Source organism: Oncorhynchus gorbuscha, unplaced genomic scaffold (assembly GCF_021184085.1).
Source record: "Oncorhynchus gorbuscha isolate QuinsamMale2020 ecotype Even-year unplaced genomic scaffold, OgorEven_v1.0 Un_scaffold_8334, whole genome shotgun sequence".
In the NCBI taxonomy this organism is placed as follows: domain Eukaryota; kingdom Metazoa; phylum Chordata; class Actinopteri; order Salmoniformes; family Salmonidae; genus Oncorhynchus; species Oncorhynchus gorbuscha.
The window spans coordinates 1-8,956 of record NW_025751529.1 but is presented as its reverse complement, the minus strand read 5'-3'; the positions used below and the strand labels follow the sequence as shown (position 1 = coordinate 8,956).

The 8,956-nt window shown below is 58.3% G+C and overlaps 1 long non-coding RNA gene across 1 annotated transcript; it reads right to left on the bottom strand.

Annotated features, from left to right (window-relative positions):
- Positions 1–553: 553 nt before the first annotated feature.
- LOC124029944 lies at positions 554–8,346 on the bottom strand. The gene is made up of 2 exons (XR_006837876.1): positions 8,268–8,346; positions 554–703 (listed from the first exon to the last, which is right to left on the bottom strand). It is a non-coding gene; the product is annotated as an uncharacterized LOC124029944 (long non-coding RNA).
- Positions 8,347–8,956: the final 610 nt, after the last annotated feature.

The window sequence follows — 8,956 nt, the reverse complement described above, 5'->3', positions numbered from 1 at the left end:
GAACAACCGGAATGGTTTCTAGTCCTACTGGGAGAAAGAGGAACAACAGGTATGGTTTCTAGTCCTACTGGGAGAAAGAGGAACAACAGGTATGGTTTCTAGTCCTACTGGGAGAAAGAGGAACAACAGGTATGGTTTCTAGTGCTACTGGGAGAAAGAGGAACAATAGGAATGGTTTCTAGTCCTACTGGGAGAAAGAGGAACAACAGGTATGGTTTCTAGTGCTACTGGGAGAAAGAGGAACAATAGGAATGGTTTCTAGTCCTACTGAGAGAAAGAGGAATAACCAGAATGGTTTCTAGTCCTACTGTAGCAGGTCAAGACTTGTTAATTATTTGAAAAACAGCTGATTTGAGATCATTGATTTTCCTCACGTAATTAACAAACACAACATGTAAAATTAAAATCAGTCAAACAGTGTCTTAAAATAACCAATCAATGGGTGATACTGTGTCCAGACACAGGGTAGACAGGGGGTGTCCAAACACAGGGTAGACGTGTTGTGTCCAGACTGTTAAAAGTGCTGTAGTGTGGAGTTTACAGAAGGTCCCTCTCCAACCCCTACAGGGCTGAGGTCTCAGACACTAGGGAACAGCAGCACGGGCTCAGACAGCCCTCCTCTCCTCCTGCTCTTCAGGCCCGTCTCAGCCTGTTGCGCCGGTGGATCCTGTTACTGAACATCAGGTGAGGGTCAAACGTATATCTGCAGAGAGAAGAACAGAGGGGTGGTTAGAGCTGGGTGGTCTGCAGAGAGAAGAACAGAGGGGTGGTTAGAGCTGGGTGGTCTGGGGAGAGAAGAACAGAGGGGTGTTAGAGCTGGGTGGTCTGCGGAGAGAAGAACAGAGGGGTGGTTAGAGCTGGGTGGTCTGCAGAGAGAAGAACAGAGGGGTGTTAGAGCTGGGTGGTCTGCAGAGAGAAGAACAGAGGGGTGGTTAGAGCTGGGTGGTCTGGGGAGAGAAGAACAGAGGGGTGGTTAGAGCTGGGTGGTCTGGAGAGAGAAGAACAGAGGGGTGGTTAGAGCTGGGTGGTCTGCAGAGAGAAGAACAGAGGGGTGGTTAGAGCTGGGTGGTCTGCAGAGAGAAGAACAGAGGGGTGGTTAGAGCTGGGTGGTCTGCAGAGAGAGAGAACAGAGGGTGGTTAGAGCTGGGTGGTCTGCAGAGAGAAGAACAGAGGGGTGGTTAGAGCTGGGTGGTCTGCAGAGAGAAGAACAGAGGGGTGGTTAGGAGCTGGGTGGTCTGGGGAGAGAAGAACAGAGGGGTGGTTAGAGCTGGGTGGTCTGCAGAGAGAAGAACAGAGGGGGGGTTAGAGCTGGGTGGTCTGCAGAGAGAAGAACAGAGGGGTGGTTGGAGCTGGGTGGTCTGCAGAGAGAAGAACAGAGGGGTGGTTAGAGCTGGGTGGTCTGCAGAGAGAAGAACAGAGGGGTGGTTAGAGCTGGGTGGTCTGCAGAGAGAAGAACAGAGGGGTGGTTAGAGCTGGGTGGTCTGCAGAGAGAAGAACAGAGGGGTGGTTAGAGCTGGGTGGTCTGCAGAGAGAAGAACAGAGGGGTGGTTAGAGCTGGGTGGTCTGGGGAGAGAAGAACAGAGGGGTGGTTAGAGCTGGGTGGTCTGCAGAGAGAAGAACAGAGGGGGGGTTAGAGCTGGGTGGTCTGCAGAGAGAAGAACAGAGGGGTGGTTAGAGCTGGGTGGTCTGCAGAGAGAAGAACAGAGGGGTGGTTAGAGCTGGGTGGTCTGGGGAGAGAAGAACAGAGGGGTGGTTAGAGCTGGGTGGTCTGGGGAGAGAATAACAGAGGGGTGGTTAGAGCTGGGTGGTCTGGGAGAGAAGAACAGAGGGGTGTTAGAGCTGGGTGGTCTGGGGAGAGAAGAACAGAGGGGTGGTTAGAGCTGGGTGGTCTGGGGAGAGGAGAACAGAGGGGTGGTTAGAGCGGGGTGGTCTGCAGAGAGAAGAACAGAGGGGTGGTTAGAGCTGGGTGGTCTGCAGAGAGAAGAACAGAAGGGTGGTTAGAGCTGGGTGGTCTGGGGAGAGGGGTGGTTAGAGCTGGGTGGTCTGGGGAGAGGAGAGGGTTAGAGCTGGGTGGTCTGCAGAGAGAAGAACAGAGGGGTGGTTAGAGCTGGGTGGTCTGCAGAGAGAAGAACAGAGGGGTGGTTAGAGCTGGGTGGTCTGCAGAGAGAAGAACAGAGGGGTGGTTAGAGCTGGGTGGTCTGCAGAGAGAAGAACAGAGGGGTGGTTAGAGCTGGGTGGTCTGCAGAGAGAAGAACAGAGGGGTGGTTAGAGCTGGGTGGTCTGCAGAGAGAAGAACAGAGGGGTGGTTAGAGCTGGGTGGTCTGCAGAGAGAAGAACAGAGGGGTGGTTAGAGCTGGGTGGTCTGCAGAGAGAAGAACAGAGGGGTGGTTAGAGCTGGGTGGTCTGCAGAGAGAAGAACAGAGGGGGGATTAGAGCTGGGTGGTCTGGGGAGAGGAGAGGGTTAGAGCTGGGTGGTCTGGGGAGAGGAGAGGGTTAGAGCTGGGTGGTCTGCAGAGAGAAGAACAGAGGGGTGGTTAGAGCTGGGTGGTCTGGGAGAGAGAGAGGGGTGGTTAGAGCTGGGTGGTCTGTGGAGATGAGAGGGGTGGTTAGAGCTGGGTGGTCTGTGGATATGAGAGGGGTGGTTAGAGCTGAGTGGTCTGGGGATATGAGAGGGGTGGTTAGAGCTGGGTGGTCTGGGGAGAGGAGAGGGGTGGTTAGAGCTGGGTGGTCTGGGGAGAGAGAGAGAGGGTGGTTAGAGCTGGGTGGTCTGTGGAGAGGAGAGGAGAGGGTTAGAGCTGGGTGGTCTGGGAGAGAGAGGGGTGGTTAGAGCTGGGTGGTCTGGGGAGAGGAGAGGGGGTTAGAGCTGGGTGGTCTGTAGAGAGGAGTGGGGGGTAGAGCTGGGTGGTCTGGGGAGAGGAGAGGGGTGGTTAGAGCTGGGTGGTCTGGGGAGAGGAGTGTGGTGGTTAGAGCTGGGTGGTCTGTAGAGAGGAGAGGGGTGGTTAGTTCTGGGTGGTCCGTGGAGAGGAGAGGGGTGGGGTAGAGCTGGGTGGTCTGTAGAGAGGAGAGGGTTAGTTCTGGGTGGTCTGGGGAGAGGAGAGAGGGGTGGTAGAGCTGGGTGGTCTGTAGAGAGAAGAACAGAGGGGTGGTTAGAGCTGGGTGGTCTGGGGAGAGGAGAGGGGTGGTTAGAGCTGGGTGGTCTGGGGGAGAGGAGAGGGTTAGAGCTGGGTGGTCTGTAGAGAGGAGAGGGGGTTAGAGCTGGGTGATCTGGGGAGAGGAGAGGGTGGTTAGAGCTGGGTGGTCTGGGGAGAGGAGAGGGGGTTAGAGCTGGGTGGTCTGTAGAGAGGAGAGGGGGTTAGAGCTGGGTGGTCTGCAGAGAGAAGAACAGAGGGGTGGTTAGAGCTGGGTGGTCTGCAGAGAGAAGAACAGAGGGGTGGTTGGAGCTGGGTGGTCTGCAGAGAGAAGAACAGAGGGGTGGTTGGAGCTGGGTGGTCTGCAGAGAGAAGAACAGAGGGGTGGTTAGAGCTGGGTGGTCTGCAGAAGAGAAGAACAGAGGGGTGGTTAGAGCTGGGTGGTCTGCAGAGAGAAGAACAGAGGGGGGTTAGAGCTGGGTGGTCTGGGGAGAGGAGAGGGTTAGAGCTGGGTGGTCTGCGGAGAGAAGAACAGAGGGGTGGTTAGAGCTGGGTGGTCTGCAGAGAGAAGAACAGAGGGGGGGTTAGAGCTGGGTGGTCTGCAGAGAGAAGAACAGAGGGGTGGTTAGAGCTGGGTGGTCTGCAGAGAGAAGAACAGAGGGGTGGTTAGAGCTGAGTGGTCTGGGGAGAGGAGAGGGGTGGTTAGAGCTGGGTGGTCTGGGGAGAGGAGAGGGTGGTTAGAGCTGGGTGGTCTGGGGAGAGGAGAGGGGTGGTTAGAGCTGGGTGGTCTGGGGAGAGGAGAGGGGTGGTTAGAGCTGGGTGGTCTGGGGAGAGAGAGGGGGTAGAGCTGGGTGGTCTGTAGAGGAGTGGTGGGTAGAGCTGGGTGGTCTGGGGAGGGAGAGGGGGTTAGAAACTGGGTGGTCTATAGAGGAGGGGGGTTAAACTGGGTGGTCTGGGGAGAGGAGTGGTGGTTAGAGCTGGGTGGTCTGGGGAGGAGGAGTGGTGGTTAGAGCTGGGTGGTCTGTAGAGAGGAGAGGGGTGGTTAGTTCTGGGTGGTCCGTGATATTAGGAGTGGGTGGAGTAGAGCTGGAGTGGTCTGTAGAGAGGAGGGTTAGTTCCAGGTGTCTGGGGGAAGAGGAGAGGTTTAGAGCTGGGTGGTCTGTAGAGAGGAAGGGGGTTAGAGCTGGGGTGGTCTGGGGAGGAGAGGGGTGGTTAGAGCTGGTGGTCTGGGGAGAGGAGAGGGTGGTTAGAGCTGGATCAAGATCTGTAGAAGGAGAGGGATGGTTAGAGCTGGGTGGTCTGGGGAAAGTGTGAGTGGTTAGGAGCTGGGTGGTCTGTAGAGAGGAGAGGGGATTAGTTCTGGGTGGTCTGGGGAGAAGAGTGTGGTGGTTAGTTCTGGGTGGTCTGGGGAGAGGAGTGTGGTGGTTAGTTCTGGGTGGTCTGGGAGAGGAGTGTGGTGGTTAGTTCTGGGTGGTCTGGGGAGAGGAGTGTGGTGGTTAGTTCTGGGTGGTCTGGGGAGAGGAGAGGGGTGGTTAGTTCTGGGTGGTCCGTGGAGAGGAGAGGGTGGGGTAGAGCTGGGTGGTCTGGGGAGAGGAGAGGGTTAGTTCTGGGTGGTCTGGGGAGAGGAGATGGTTAGAGCTGGGTGGTCTGGGGAGAGGAGAGAGGGGGTGGTAGAGCTGGGTGGTCTGTAGAGAGGGGGGTAGAGCTGGGTGGTCTGTAGAGAGGAGAGGGGGTTAGAGCTGGGTGGTCTGGGGAGAGGAGAGGAGTGGGGGTAGAGCTGGGTGGTCTGGGGAGAGGGTTAGAGCTGGGTGGTCTGTAGAGAGGAGAGGAGTGGGGGGTAGAGCTGGGTGGTCTGGGGAGAGGAGAGGGTTAGAGCTGGGTGGTCTGTGAGAGAGGAGAGGGGGTTAGAGCTGGGTGGTCTGTAGAGAGAGTGGGGGTAGAGCTGGGTGGTCTGGGGAGAGGAAAGGGGGTTAGAGCTGGGTGGTCTGTAGAGAGGAGAGGGGGGTTAGAGCTGGGTGGTCTGGGGAGAGGAGAGGGGGGTTAGAGCTGGGTGGTCTGGGGAGAGGAGTGTGGTGGTTAGAGCTGGGTGGTCTGTAGAGAGGAGAGGGGTGGTTAGTTCTGGGTGGTCCGTGGAGAGGAGAGGGGTGGGGTAGAGCTGGGTGGTCTGTAGAGAGGAGAGGGTTAGTTCTGGGTGGTCTGTGGAGAGGAGAGAGGGGGTGGTAGAGCTGGGTGGTCTGTAGAGAGAAGAACAGAGGGGTGGTTAGAGCTGGGTGGTCTGGGGAGAGGAGAGAGGGTGGTTAGAGCTGGGTGGTCTGGGGAGAGGAGAGGGTTAGAGCTGGGTGGTCTGTAGAGAGGAGAGGGGGGTTAGAGCTGGGTGATCTGGGGAGAGGAGAGGGTGGTTAGAGCTGGGTGGTCTGGGGAGAGGAGAGGGGGGTTAGAGCTGGGTGGTCTGTAGAGAGGAGAGGGGGGGTTAGAGCTGGGTGGTCTGCAGAGAGAAGAACAGAGGGGTGGTTAGAGCTGGGTGGTCTGCAGAGAGAAGAACAGAGGGGTGGTTGGAGCTGGGTGGTCTGCAGAGAGAAGAACAGAGGGGTGGTTAGAGCTGGGTGGTCTGCAGAGAGAAGAACAGAGGGGTGGTTAGAGCTGGGTGGTCTGCAGAGAGAAGAACAGAGGGGTGGTTAGAGCTGGGTGGTCTGCAGAGAGAAGAACAGAGGGGGGGTTAGAGCTGGGTGGTCTGGGGAGAGGAGAGGGTTAGAGCTGGGTGGTCTGCGGAGAGAAGAACAGAGGGGTGGTTAGAGCTGGGTGGTCTGCAGAGAGAAGAACAGAGGGGGGGTTAGAGCTGGGTGGTCTGCAGAGAGAAGAACAGAGGGGTGGTTAGAGCTGGGTGGTCTGCAGAGAGAAGAACAGAGGGGTGGTTAGGAGCTGGGTGGTCTGGGGAGAGGAGAGGGGTGGTTAGAGCTGGGTGGTCTGGGGAGAGGAGAGGGGTGGTTAGGAGCTGGGTGGTCTGGGGAGAGGAGAGGGGTGGTTAGAGCTGGGTGGTCTGGGGAGAGGAGAGGGGTGGTTAGAGCTGGGTGGTCTGGGGAGAGGAGAGAGGGGGTAGAGCTGGGTGGTCTGTAGAGAGGAGTGGGGGGTAGGAGCTGGGTGGTCTGGGGAGAGGAGAGGGGGTTAGAGCTGGGTGGTCTGTAGAGAGGAGAGGGGGTGGTTAGAGCTGGGTGGTCTGGGGAGAGGAGTGTGGTGGTTAGAGCTGGGTGGTCTGTAGAGAGGAGAGGGGTGGTTAGTTCTGGGTGGTCCGTGGAGAGCAGAGGGGTGGAGTAGAGCTGGGTGGTCTGTAGAGAGGAGAGGGTTAGTTCTGGGTGGTCTGGGGAGAGGAGAGGGTTAGGAGCTGGGTGGTCTGTAGAGAGGAGAGGGGGTTAGAGCTGGGTGGTCTGGGGAGGAGAGGGGTGGTTAGAGCTGGGTGGTCTGGGGAGAGGAGAGGGGTGGTTAGAGCTGGGTGGTCTGTAGAGAGGAGAGGGGGGTTAGAGCTGGGTGGTCTGGGGAGAGGAGTGTGGTGGTTAGAGCTGGGTGGTCTGTAGAGAGGAGAGGGGGATTAGTTCTGGGTGGTCTGGGGAGAAGAGTGTGGTGGTTAGTTCTGGGTGGTCTGGGGAGAGGAGTGTGGTGGTTAGTTCTGGGTGGTCTGGGGAGAGGAGTGTGGTGGTTAGTTCTGGGTGGTCTGGGGAGAGGAGTGTGGTGGTTAGTTCTGGGTGGTCTGGGGAGAGGAGAGGGGTGGTTGAGTTCTGGGTGGTCCGTGGAGAGGAGAGGGGTGGGGTAGAGCTGGGTGGTCTGGGGAGAGGAGAGGGTTAGTTCTGGGTGGTCTGGGGAGAGGAGATGGTTAGAGCTGGGTGGTCTGGGGAGAGGAGAGAGGGGGTGGTAGAGCTGGGTGGTCTGTAGAGAGGGGGGTAGAGCTGGGTGGTCTGTAGAGAGGAGAGGGGGTTAGAGCTGGGTGGTCTGGGGAGAGGAGAGGAGTGGGGGGGTAGAGCTGGGTGGTCTGGGGAGAGGGTTAGAGCTGGGTGGTCTGTAGAGAGGAGAGGAGTGGGGGGTAGAGCTGGGTGGTCTGGGGAGAGGGAGAGGGTTAGAGCTGGGTGGTCTGTAGAGAGGAGAGGAGTGGGGGGTAGAGCTGGGTGGTCTGTAGAGAGGGGTGGTCTGTAGAGAGGAGAGGAGTGGGGGTAGAGCTGGGTGGTCTGGGGAGAGGAGAGGGGTGGGGGGAAGAGCTGGGTGGTCTGTAGAGAGGAGAGGGTGGGAGGGGTAGAGCTGGGTGGTCTGTAGAGAGGAGATGGGGGGAGTAGAGCTGGGTGGTCTGTAGAGAGGAGAGGGGGGGGTAGAGCTGGGTGGTCTGTAGAGAGGAGAGGGTTAGAGCTGGGTGGTCTGTAGAGAGGGAGGGTTAGAGCTGGGTGGTCTGTAGAGAGGGAGGGTTAGAGCTGGGTGGTCTATAGAGAGGAGAGGGGTGGGGGGGGTAGAGCTGGGTGGTCTGTAGAGAGGAGAGGAGAGGGGGGGGGTAGAGCTGGGTGGTCTGTAGAGAGGAGATGGGTAGAGCTGGGTGGTTGGTCAGTGTACCGTGCATACCGTGTATCGTAGACCCCAGGGGTCCTACAGGACTGGGGTAGAGCTGGGTGGTTGGTCAGTGTACCGTGCATACCGTGTATCGTAGACCCCAGGGGTCCTACAGGACTAGGGTAGAGCTGGGTGGTCTGTAGAGAGGAGATGGGTAGAGCTGGGTGGTTGGTCAGTGTACCGTGCATACCGTGTATCGTAGACCCCAGGGGTCCTACAGGACTGGGGTAGAGCTGGGTGGTTGGTCAGTGTACCGTGCATACCGTGTATCGTAGACCCCAGGGGTCCTACAGGACTGGGGTAGAGCTGGGTGGTTGGTCAGTGTACCGTGCATACCGTGTATCGTAGACCCCAGGGGTCCTACAGGACTGGGGTAGTGCTGGGTGGTTGGTCAGTGTACCGTGCATACCGTGTATCGTAGACCCCAGGGGTCCTACAGGACTGGGGTAGAGCTGGGTGGTTGGTCAGTGTACCGTGCATACCGTGTATCGTAGACCCCAGGGGTCCTACAGGACTGGGGTAGAGCTGGGTGGTTGGTCAGTGTACCGTGCGTACCGTGTATCGTAGACCCCAGGGGTCCTACAGGACTGGGGTAGAGCTGGGTGGTTGGTCAGTGTACCGTGCGTACCGTGTATCGTAGACCCCAGGGGTCCTACAGGACTGGGAGTAGAGCTGGGTGGTTGGTCAGTGTACCGTGCGTACCGTGTATCGTAGACCCCAGGGGTCCTACAGGACTGGGGTAGAGCTGGGTGGTTGGTCAGTGTACCGTGCGTACCGTGTATCGTAGACCCCAGGGTCCTACAGGACTGGGGTAGAGCTGGGTGGTTGGTCAGTGTACCGTGCGTACCGTGTATCGTAGACCCCAGGGGTCCTACAGGACTGGGGTAGAGCTGGGTGGTTGGTCAGTGCACCGTGCGTACCGTGTATCGTAGACCCCAGGGGTCCTACAGGATTGGGGTAGAGCTGGGTGGTTGGTCAGTGTACCGTGCGTACTGTATCGTAGACCCCAGGGTCCTACAGGACTGGGGTAGAGCTGGGTGGTTGGTCAGTGTACCGTGCGTACCGTGTATCGTAGACCCCAGGGGTCCTACAGGACTGGGGTAGAGCTGGGTGGTTGGTCAGTGTACCGTGCGTACCGTGTATCGTAGACCCCAGGGGTCCTACAGGACTGGGGTAGAGCTGGGTGGTTGGTCAGTGTACCGTGCGTACCGTGTATCGTAGACCCCAGGGTCCTACAGGACTGG